The sequence below is a fragment of the Sciurus vulgaris genome, assembly GCF_902686455.1.
Source record: "Sciurus vulgaris genome assembly, contig: HiC_scaffold_339_arrow_ctg1, whole genome shotgun sequence".
NCBI lineage: Eukaryota > Metazoa > Chordata > Mammalia > Rodentia > Sciuridae > Sciurus > Sciurus vulgaris.
This window is the reverse complement of record NW_027632708.1, coordinates 236115-248153: the sequence shown is the minus strand read 5'-3', so window position 1 is coordinate 248153 and position 12039 is coordinate 236115. Positions and strand designations below refer to the sequence as shown.

Genomic DNA, 12039 nt, shown 5'->3' with positions numbered 1-12039 from the left:
TTACACATTAGTTTGTTAGCCTAATTCACATCCACGCAGTACCTACTACATGCAAGGTGCCAAAGAAGCTAAATGAGTGTGGTACTTAAAGACAGAGGAAATAGAATAAGGAGAATGGGCTTTAAACAGTCAAATTTGGATTCAGATTATACCTCATCACTTACTGAATGTATGACTTTGAGCAAGTAACTTAACATCATGGATATAATCTCTTTGGGGTTTCTAAAAATGAGTATGCCACTAGTTCTCTCAGAGAAAAAAATTTTTTTTTGGTTTTTTTGGTTGTTGGTTTTTAAAGAAGAACTTGACTTAATCAGTAATGATTAATTTCATACCTCCTCTTTAATCCCAGATCCTTTATGCAGCGACTTACAGTACTCATTCTATACCCAAAGAATGATGATAAACACTGGAAACTCAAAATTATACCATAGGATATATGGATGAAAGACTAGAGTTAATTTTCTTGAGGAAACAAAAATTAGATAGGCGTCAAATGCTGACTTGGGAGATTCTGGAGAGAGCTCTCTTTTGGAAAAAGGCTTAGAGTTCCATAGCAGCAGCTTTTGAGCTAAAATTAGAACCCATATTATAATGTACCCTAGTTCCTTTTGAGAAATTAGATACAGAGAGATCAACCTCTAGGATTCTGGAATGATGCAGGCATGAAGTGAGTAAGAAATAGCTGACAAGAGCAGTAGCTATGGGAAGGTCTGCTGCAGTAAACATTGCAGAGAAGAAATGACAGGAGTTGACTTTTTTTTTTTTTTTTGAGGCAGGAAGTGAGAGAGATAGCAAATTCAAAGATGACTTTAAGGCTTTAAGCCTGAATGATGAGAATATAAATTAGGAAGATAGGTGGTAAAGTGTCAGGATGTTGAAAATAATGTAGGCTTTAGCCAACAGGGTTTGTAGTAAAAATCAATGTAAGTTATCATTAGAGGGAGACTCTGAAAAGGAAGGAATATTTTTAGAAAGGTTCACAGGAAAAACCAGACTTTAAAAGACCAGCTATCAAAAAATTCAAGAGGTATGCAAAAGGGGCAAAATTATACAGTATTATAGGCAGAATTATCAAGTTTACAATTAACCCAAGTGTGGGTTTAAAAATATCAGTTTTCTCTCACACACACCTATATCTTTGCACATCAGCATTGCAGACAGGGATCAGTGGTATTTGTTTAGGGAATCATTGACTTGCAGGAAAAGTTCATAGTTTTTTGGGTACTAGAACTGAAAGAAGAACCCTAGGTTTTGTTTGTTTGCTTGTTTTTATTTTATTTTATTTAATTTTATTTTATTTTATTTTTTACCTTAGGGAGTAACTGTGGAGTCTGGCTTTTTCTATATTCTTAGTGTTCTGCATACTCATCTGTCATGGTGGCAGGGCAGCTGTGCATTTTGTTTCCACACTATTGAAGAGGCAATTACAAATGTAAGGTGAAAGCTTGAGAGAGGGGTAGGCATATACTGTAGATGTCTAAATACATTTCTTCACAGAACCTTGAGAGATGAGTTCATTGTGGGCTGTACTGAAGGTGAACATATTGGGAGTTAGAGGAGATGAAGTCTCAGATGCTCAAACTCTTCCCCAGTGGAGGGAACTCCAGGCATTGAATTAGGGGTTTCCCTGTGATGTGGTCTACCAGCACATCATTGTGAAGTGCACAGGCACAATTCCAAGCTGTGGGTCAAGATAGACTACTGGCTGTTGGAGAGGATCTTGGTGGGACTTCATGCCCAGGCCAGGGGCAAAAAAATCTTATTCTGGTTCTGTATGGTTTTTTTTCCTCCCCATGCAGAAAATGAGTTATTTATGGTTTCCAAGGACAAGGGTAATAACTCACTACCTTGTCTCAAAAGAAAGCAGGGCATTTTTAAAATTATTAAAGAATCTAATAGTAAAAAACATGGTTCTGGTTTGATAAATATAAGCAGTGTAGAGTGGTGAAGTTCTGAGAAAGGAAAGCAGGTTCTTTATCCTGCAAGGAGAATACAAGAGAAAGAGAGGAACAGATACAGATGTAGTGAACATTTATTGAATGATTACTGTGTGCTAAGCATTGTCTGAGGTGTACTTTTTCCGGTTGTTTTATGAAGAAGAGTAATAGAAGAATGACATAGATAATGTCTTTAAAATTTTTAAGAAAATTTCCAAATATTATTCAGAGCCACTCTAATCCAAGCACTCTGTAACTTACATCTACACCCTCTTAATTACTATAATATACTGTTTTTCATTTTTGAAAAAGGTAGTTCCTTAAAAACACATTGTGAGTGCTCAATAGCAAGGGAAGCCAGGAGATTAAAGTCCTAGGGAGTGGAAGGGAGGATCCCAGTATGAACTGAGCTTCATCTTAAATACTTGGCTTTCTTCTGTTTTGGTTACTAAATGCCAAAGCCATTTGCCTTGGTTTATATATATGTATATTTATATTTTATGTTTATATATAAATATATATGTATATATATTAATGTAAGTAATCTATATACATATTTATGTATATGTCTCTGGTCTCTATATGTATACACACACACACACATATCTACTAAGGCTAAATATAAATATATCCAAGTATGCTCTTGCTTAGTTTTTATCTCAAGTGTTTTTAAGCTACAGAATACCTTTAAGTTTTCAAGTTACAAAATAGATAATCTAGAGACAACTAACCAAAACTAAAAGGGCCCAATCATGTGGATCCCAATTGTTTCAGAATTTTTAAGTGGTAGTACTTACAGAGGTGTGAAGTTGGAAGTAGCAAGTGAAAGCCAGGTAACACTATCTAAGCTTTCTGGGTTGTTCCTGTAGCCTTAGGAAATAGAGTATCCCCTAGGGAGGAGTGAGAGGAAAGGGCAGGATAGGGAATGCACAGGACTATTCAGGGAGATTGAAATTAAAAAAGGGACTTTGGGGCTTGGTCATCAGGATTGTTATTGTTTTTCCAAGGTGGATTCCATAAAGTAGTGAGGTAGGAAAGCAACTTGGCAAAGGAAAGGAGTCAGCTTATTGTGAAGTGAGATACTGAGTGGCATCTTCTCTTTCTAAGAAGTTTGACAGTGGGAGAGGTAGGGAGGTAGCTAACAGGGTCTCTGACTTCTATCAGGACTGCTGGAAGTACCTGTAAAAAATACTGTTAAGGTACTGTTAATACCTGTTAAAAATACTGCTATAGGAAGATGCAGGAAATCATTTTATTCTTCCCCCCCCCCAAAATAAAAGAAATTGGTGGCTAATAATTTTTTTGATGCAGTTATAGATAATTATCAAAATCAATAACTCTGGTCATCATTTTTCACCTTCCTGCTTATTCCTCATCTAACCCCGCAATAGCCTGTTTGAAGTCATCTGCCATGGGAGCAAAGAAAGTTCACAAGGGAAGTGCTTGGTGTCACTCAGACACTCAGCAGATCACCACATCCTAATGTTTGTTTTCATTTCATGAGAAATAACTGGATTTTTTGTTTTCTCCATTCAAGTTGAGTGAAATACTCAAATTTGGCTTGGATAAACTGTGTCTTCTAAGGGGAGCATCATGGATGAAATAAACCTGGAGTCCACCCTGGGAGAGACCAAAAATGGCCATGGGTCTCTGACGCCTTGCCTGCAGCTGGAGGAGGAAACAGAGAGCAGGAAGAAGGATGTGAGTTGGGGGTTAGGGTGAGCAAATGGCACAGTTAAATCAAGCTAGGGAATGAGTGATATACATTAACATAGGAAGTCCTGCATCCTACTCCCTGGGACCTCTTTTGCTTAGCCCTATTGTCTTTTTTTTCCCTCTCTTTTTTAAAATCTTTTTCTAATTTATTTTAATTAAAAATCATAAATTTACATAGAGCAATGTTGTTTGATTCATTCTGTTATTTTTCTTCCCTTCCCCCCCACCCCTCCCACCACTCTTTTTCCTCTATACAGTCCTTCCTTCCACCATTCTTACCACCCTCCTTATCCCTAACCCTAAACCTAACCCTAACCCTTACAGTAACCCCTCCTGGCCCCCCTTATATGTCCTCATCTGCTTATCAGTGAGCTCATTCATCCTTTAGTTTTTTGAGATTGCCTTATCTCACTTAGCATGATATCTTCCAATTTCATCCATTTGCCTGCAAATGCCATAATTTTACCATTCTTCATGGCAGAATAATATTCCATTGTATATATATTCCACAGTTTCTTTATCCATTCATCAACTGAAGGGCATCAAGGTTGGTTCCACAATCTAGCTATAGTGAATTGAGCAGCTATGAACATTGATGTGGCTGTATCTCTGTAGTATGCTGATTTCAAGTCCTTTGGGTATAGGCCAAGAACTGGGATAGCTGGGTCAAATGGTGGTTCCATTCCAAGCTTTCTGAGGAATCTCCATACTGCTTTCCAAAGTGGCTGCACTAATTTACAAGGCCACCAGCAATGTATGAGTGTACCTTTTTCCCCACATCCTCGACAACACCTATTATTGCTTGTGTTCTTGATAATCGCCATTCTAATTGGGGTGAGATAAAATCTTAGGGTAGTTTTGATTTGCATTTCTCTTATTACTACAGATGTTGAACATTTTTTCATATATCTGTTGGTTGCTTCTACATCTTCTTCTGTGAAGTGTCTGTTCATTTCCTTAGCCCATTTGTTGATTGGATTATTTGTATTCTTGGTGTAGAGTTTTTTGGGTTCTTTATAGATTCTGGAAATTAGCACTCTATCTGAAGTATGAGTGGCAAAGATATTCTCCCACTCTGTAGGCACTCTCTTCACATTACTGATAATTTCCTTTGCTAAGAGAAAGCTTTTTAGTTTGACTCTATGCCAGTGGTTGATTCTACTTTTTATTTCTTGTCCTGTTAAGGAAGTCTGATCCTAAGCCAACAAGTTGAAGGTTTGGACCTACATTTTCTTCTATAAGATGCAGGGTCTCTGGTCTGATTCCAAAGTCCTTGATCCATTGTGAGTTGAGTTTTGTGCAGAGTGAGAAATAGGGGTTTAGTTTCATTCTGTTGCATATGGATTTCCAGTTTTCCCAGCACCATTTGCTGAAGAGGTTCTCTTTTCTCCATTGCATATTTTTGGAACCTTTGTCTAGTAAGAGAAAATTGTATTTATTTGGGTTTGTGTCCATGTCCGCTCTTCTGTACCATTGTTCTACCTGTCTATTTTGGTACCAAATCATGCCGTTTTTGTTACTATTTCTTTGTAATAGAGTTGAAGATCTGGTACTGCGATACCCCCTGCTTCGCTCTTTCTACTGAGGATTGCTTTAGCTATTCTGGGTTTCTTATTCTTCCAGATGAATTTCATAATTGCTTGCTCTATTTCTGTAAGTTACACCATTGGAATTTTAATTGGAATTTCTTTGAATCTGTATAGCACTTTAGGTAGTATGGCCATTTTGACAATATTAATTCTGCCTCTCCAAGAATATGGGAGATCTTTCCATCCTCTATCATTTTCTCTAATTTCTTTCTTTAGTGTTCTTTGGTTCTCATTGTAGAGGTCTTTCACCTCTTTTGTGAGATTGATTCCCAAGTATTTTATTTTTTTTCGATGCTATTGTGAATGGGGTAGTTTTCCTAATTTCTCTTTCTGAAGATTCATCACTTATGTATAAAAATGCATTGGATTTATGAGCATTGATCTTGTAACCTGCTAATTTACTGAATTCACTGATGAGCTCTAAGAGTTTTCTGGTGGAATTTCCAGATTCCTCTAAATATATAGTCATGTCTTCAGCGAACAGAGATATTTTCAGTTCCTCTTTTTTTAATTTGTATCCCTTTAATTCCTTTGGTTTGTCTAATTGCTCTGGATAGAGTCTCAAGAATGATATTGAATAGAAGTGGTGAAAGAGGGCATCCCTGCTTTGTTCTCATGTTAGGGGGAATGCTTTCAGTTTTTCACCATTTAGAATGATATTGGCCATGGGCTTAACATAGATGGCCTTTACAATGTTAAGGAGTATTCACACTACCCCAATTTTCTCTAGTGTTTTGAGCATGGCGGGATGCTGTATTTTATCGAATGCTTTTTCTGCATCTCTTGAAATAATCATGTGATTCTTAACTTTTAATCTGTTGATATGGTGAATGACATTTATTGATTTCCGGATGTTGAATCAACCTTGCATCCCTGGGATAAAACCCACTTGATCGTGGTGCACTATCTTTTTAATATATTTTTGTATGTGATTTGCTAAAATTTTGTTGAGAATTTTTTTTTATCAATGTTTATGAAGGATATTGGTTTGAAATTTTCTTTCCTTGATGTGTCTGTGTCTGGTTTAGGTATCAGGGTGATATTGGCTTCATAGAATGAGTTTGGAAGGGTTCCCTCCTCTTCTATTTTATGGAATACTTTGAGAAGTATTGGAATGAGCTCTTCTTTAAAGGTTTTGTAGAACTTGGCTGAGAACCCATCTGGTCCTGGACATTTCTTTGTTGGTAGGCTTTTGATGACCACTTCTATATTATTGCTTGAAATTGATTTATTTAAGTTGTGTATGTCCTCCTCATTCAGTTTAGGTAATTCATATGTCTCTAGAAACTTGTTGATGTCTTTGAGGTTTTCTGTTTTGTTGGAGTATAGATTTTCTAAATAGCTTCTAATTATGATTTGTATTTCACTCGTGTCTGTTGTGATATTTCCTTCTTCTTTCTGAATTTTAGTAATTTGAGTTTTCTCCCTCTTTCTCTTTGTTAGTGTCTCTAAGGGTTTATCAATTCTTTTTATTTTTCCCAAGTACCAACTATTTACTTAGTTAATATTTTCCGATTGTTTCTTTTGTTTCAATTTCATTGATTTCGGCTCTGATTTTAACTATTTCCTGTCTTCTACTACTTCTGGTGTTGATCTGCTTTTCTTTTTCTAGGGCTTTGAGCTGTAGTGTTAAGTCATTTATCTGTTGATTTCTACTTCTTTTGTTGAATGCACCCCATGAAATAAATCTTCCTCTAATTACTGCTTTCATAGTGTCCAAGAGATTTTGATATGATGTGTGTTTGTTCCCTTTTCATTCTAAATATTCTTTATTTCCCTCCATTCATCATATAATAGTGTATTATTTAATCTCCAGGTATTGGAGAAATTTCTGTTTTTTATTCTGTCATTTATTTCTAATTTCAATCCATTATGATCTGATAGAGTACAAGGTAGTATCTCTATCTTCTTGTATTTGCTAACACTAGCTTTGTGGCATAAGACATGTTCTATTTTAGAGAAAGATCCATGTGCTGTTGAGAAAAAGTGTTTTCATTCTTTGTTGGATGGTATATTCTATATAAGTCGGTTAAGTCTAAATTGTTGATTTTGTTATTGAGATCTATGGTTTCTTTATTCAATTTTTGTTTGGACGAGTTATCCAGTGGTGAGAGAGGTTTCTTAATATTGCCTAGTATTATTGTGTTGTGGTCTATTTGATTTCTGGAATTGAGAAGGATTGGTTTGACATACATGGATGAGCCAATGTTCGGGGCATAGATGTTTATGATTGTTATGTCTTGCTGATTTATTCTTCCCTTAAGCAGTATGTAATGTCCTTCTTTATCCCTTATGACTTATTTCAGCTTGAAGTTCACATTATCTGAAATGAGGATGGATACTCCAGCTTTTTGCTGTGTCCATGTGCATAGTATGTTTTTTCCCATCCTTTCACCTTTAGTCTATGGGTATCTCTTCCTATGAGATGAGTCTCTTGCAGGCAGCAAATTTTTGGATTTTTCTTTTTAATCCATTCTGCCTGTCTATGTCTTTTGACTGATGAGTGCAGGCCATTAACATTCAGGGTTATTATTGTGATATGATTTGTATTCCCAGTCATTTGACTCATTTTTGTTTTTTGACATGATTTGCTTTCCCCTTTATTTGGCTATTCCTTTAGGCTAGTTCCTCCCGTTGCTGATTTGAATCGTTGTTTTTCATCTCTTTCTCATGGAATATTTCCTGAGAATGTTCTGCAATGCTGGCTTTCTTTTTGTAAATTCCTTTAGCTTTTGTTTATCATGGAAGGATCTTATTTCATCGTCAAATCTGAAAGTGAGTTTTGCTAGGTATAAGATTTTTGGTTTGCATCCATTTTCTTTCAGGGCTTGGTAAATGTTGTTCCAGGCCCTTCTAGCTTTTAGGGTGTGGATTGAAAAATCTGCTGATATTCTTATTGCTTTCCCCCTGAATGTATTTTGATTTTTTTTCTCTCGTGGCCTTTAAAATTCTGTCTTTATTTTGTATGTTAGTTATTTTCATAAAAATGTGCCTTAGTGTGGGTCTGTTTTACTTTTGTATATTTGGAGTCCTATAAGCCTCTTGTACTTTTTTCCATTTCACTCTTCAGATTTGGGAAATTTTCTTATATTATTTCATTGAATAGATTGTTCATTCCTTTGCTTTGTTTCTCTAAGCCTTTCTCAATCCCAATAATTCTTAAATTTGGCCTTTTCATGATATCCCATAATTCTTGTAGATTCTGTTCATGATTTCTTATCATCTTTTCTGTTTGGTCGACTTTGTTTTCAAGATTAAATATTTTGTCTTCAATATCTGAGGTTCTGTAATCCAGGTGTTCTATCCTATTGGTTATGTTTTCTATGGAGTTTTAACTTGGTTTATTGTTTCTTTCATTTCAAGGATTTGTTTACTATTTTTTCATATCTCTAACTCTTTATTGAAATGATCTCTTGCTTTCCTTATTTGCTCCTTTAACTGTTGATTGGAGCTATAAGTTCAATGCCTGAATTTGCTCTTTCATCTCCTCATTTGCTTCCCTGATTGTTTTAATTATGTACCTTCTGAACTACCTTTCTGACATTTCTTCTGCTGTGCTGTCTTTGGGTTTTATTGATATAGTATCTAGGTTTTTTTGGGACATTTTCTTCCCTTGTTTTCTCATATTGGTCAGATGTCAGTGGGACTTTGTGATATTGCAGAATTCTTCTATTGGCTTATATTGTCCCTGTAGATTTCCAGTGTATCACATTCCTGCCTTCAGTAGCCTGAAATCTCAGAGTAACTTGAAAATGCTGTGCTTCCAAGGAAAGCTGCCCCTAGTCCTCTACTGGTTCCAGGACTTGGAGCTGGCTCTGTGTGGAAATGCTCTCACTAGGGGGTCTGCTCCAAGAAGCTAGCCTGGAAAGGTGCTTTCTGCCAGAGGAGGCCAGGCTTCGGGCTGCTTGTGGAAGTCCCTGGCTGCCCTGTCATTGTCCTTGAAGCAACCTGTGGGCAGGAACTCACCATCCTTGTTCAGGGACTTGAAGGTTGATTCTGTGCAGAAAGGCTCTCACTGGGTGGCATGCTCCAAGATGCTGGAGTATCTTGCCCTGTGGGAGGGGCCCACTGCCAGAGTGCCCAGGGCTGCATGGGGAGGACTCTAGCTGCTCTGCTTTACTCTAATAAGCCACCCAAATCTAGGCCTGCTGCCCGGTCAGCACTTCACCTAATGGGGTAGACTCACCCCAAGGCTCTATTTTAGTCTGAGTCTCTCAATGCCTCCCCTTATTGAATCCTGGGTTCTGGAGTGACTGCAGATGCATTCACCATCTAGTCCGCCATATTGGATCACCATGCCTCAGTCTTTATGGTGCCAAGAAATGGAGAAGATGAGTCTAAATCATGACTTAAGGGTGCTGGTCCCAGTGCAACATCATGTCAAGAAAGCATGAATTGTAAAATCATTAGATGTGAATTTGACTCTTGGCTCTTTGGATTACCTGATTGAGTTACCTACTCTCCCTAAGTGTGAGCTTTCTAATCTATACTAATTGGATAATATCTGTCCTATCCTCTGTGTAATTTTTTTTCAGATGGTGAAATGAGGCTGCATTTTAGAAGAAAAATGCATTCTCTGAGAAACTCTTTGTGCGTTCCCCTCACAGCCTCTGTATCTCCTGTATCCTCTGTCTGGAGCCTTATTTTCTCTAGTCACATCAAGCATTTTTTAAATGTCTGCCTCTCAGAAAGGTCTCCCCTGATCACCACATATAGAACAGTTTACATGCCCGCTCTTTTACTCTTTGTCTGCTTTCTACCCTAGTTACCTTTACCACCTCCTCATATGTTAACATGCATATTTGTTTATCTCCTTGAATTAGAAAATAAGCTTAATAGAAGAGGATTTTGTAATAGTATGTGTGTCCACTGCAGTAGCTCCAGTACCTAGAATGATGTTTTACATGTAATACATGTAAACAAATATTTGTGGTATGAATGAGTATAAATACAATGTGCTAACCCAGTATGTTAGTGGAAGCTTGAATGAGTCATTTAGCTTTTCCTCTTCCTGACAAGTAAAATGGGAGTTGTATGCTTTGATATTAACAGCACTTGCTCACTGTTATGTTCCCCCCACTCTCCACCCTTCCTTATTCACCTCCCCCAGAGATAGAGACCCACCAGAGATTTATTTTTCATTCATAACACTCATTTTTTGAGATAACTTTCTGTTTCTCTAAATTGTGGGCTTGACTTTACCTCTTATAGGTGAAAAATTTCTTTCTTCTGTCAGATGACTTTGGCAACTGGGGAAGAGGTGGCTTATTCACAGTTATGGAAGAATTGTCAGCTGAGCCAAGAAAAATATATGAACTGGAAGGAGAAATGAAAGGTAAGAAGAAAAAAACAAAACAATGGAATAAGATAGAAATGGACACTTAAGATGATATCATGTGGGTTAACTAGCCTTGGAAAAGGACTCAGAAGAGCTGACTGTGATATGAATTCTATCATCAGCTAGTTTTATGTGACTGTGACCCCTTTCTCTCTGCCTGTTTTCTCATTTAAAGTTTGTAACTTCTCCTTCATTTGGAAAGGATTTTTTTTTTCCTTTTAGACTTTGAGGTGATTTGCAACACTGAATGTTTGTTCTCCCAAGATTTTATGCCTATCAGTATCTGCAAAGTAAGTTTTTGGGTTGGAAAAATAAAAATTAGCTGTTCAAATAATTCTATTAAAATACTTAAGGTGGAAGTGATCTCTCTTATTGTAGAACAGCCCTCATGTTTTACCTGGAACACAAATCAGAACACATAGCTGAGCTGCTTCTCCAGAATGGTATTGATGTCTATGTTACAGATAACTGTGGACAGATGGCATTAGCTTATGCTGCTGCTAGTGGTCATAGTGGGTGTTTACATTAAAATTCTAATCAACCTTGATTACAGGCTCAAAATAATAATAGCTATTGCATTTCACACATAAGGTGAAAATTCATGGTACAGCTATGTATGAAACAATAGAATAGTTCATTAGCCAGCAGTCCTGCAAGGGTCTAGATGAGAAGGGGTAATGAGTGTGAGTATTCTCCAAGGTTCCTTTCTTTCCTCTCCTCTCCTTTTCTTCCCTCGTCTCCTTATACATGCTATTGAATTGCTGTACTACTGAAATGCATCACTAGCCAGTATCTTAAGGTTTTAGAGATTTTATCATCATGGTTCCCAGCCTTATCTCTTTCATTCCAAGTATTATTTCTGACCGTGAGGTATAAACCATGCCACGCTTTGATTTTCCTAATTAACTATGTGGGTCTTGAAATGCCCAGTTGAGTGGAAAATCTTTTTACTCTCCCTTGAAAATTAGCTTTTCCACCATCCTTTAATTTCTTGAGGTCCTGAGGATTTTCTTAAAGTCTAAGGAGAGGGGAGAGGACTTTTAAAATTCTTTTGTTTCTGTCAAGTCTGTTGCTGCTGTGTTGCTCTGCAGTCTGGTGATAATTACCTTTGACTACAAAATGCCCTTATTGTTTCCAGTCCCTGAGTATTCATGATAATATAGGCTTAGACTTAAAAGATACAATATTATTTTACATTAGGGTTCAACCCTTATTTTTGGAAGAAGTACATAATCTTAAGTAAAATGAATTGTGCAAGAAGAAAGAGCTATTGTTTACAGGGACATGACATTTTCTGAGTTCAATCTATTATCATTTAATAAACTTATAGCCCCCAAAGCATGATCATTACATCTTACATTTTTCTTTTTTAAAAATTTATTAGTATTATTTTTTGAATTTATTTTTTTTGGAAACAGATGGGATACATGTTGTTTCTGTTTGTACATTGAGAAAC

At 36.8% G+C, this 12039-nt stretch overlaps 1 pseudogene across 1 annotated transcript in view; it reads left to right on the top strand.

The window, feature by feature from the left end:
* The window catches only part of LOC306652622 (chromodomain-helicase-DNA-binding protein 1-like), a 43050-nt pseudogene that overhangs the window by 28305 nt on the left and 2706 nt on the right, over positions 1 to 12039 (top strand). The window contains exon 15 of the transcript in view: positions 3478 to 3658. The product of the transcript in view is annotated as a chromodomain-helicase-DNA-binding protein 1-like (transcript). The remainder of the gene's footprint in view (positions 1 to 3477; positions 3659 to 12039) is intronic.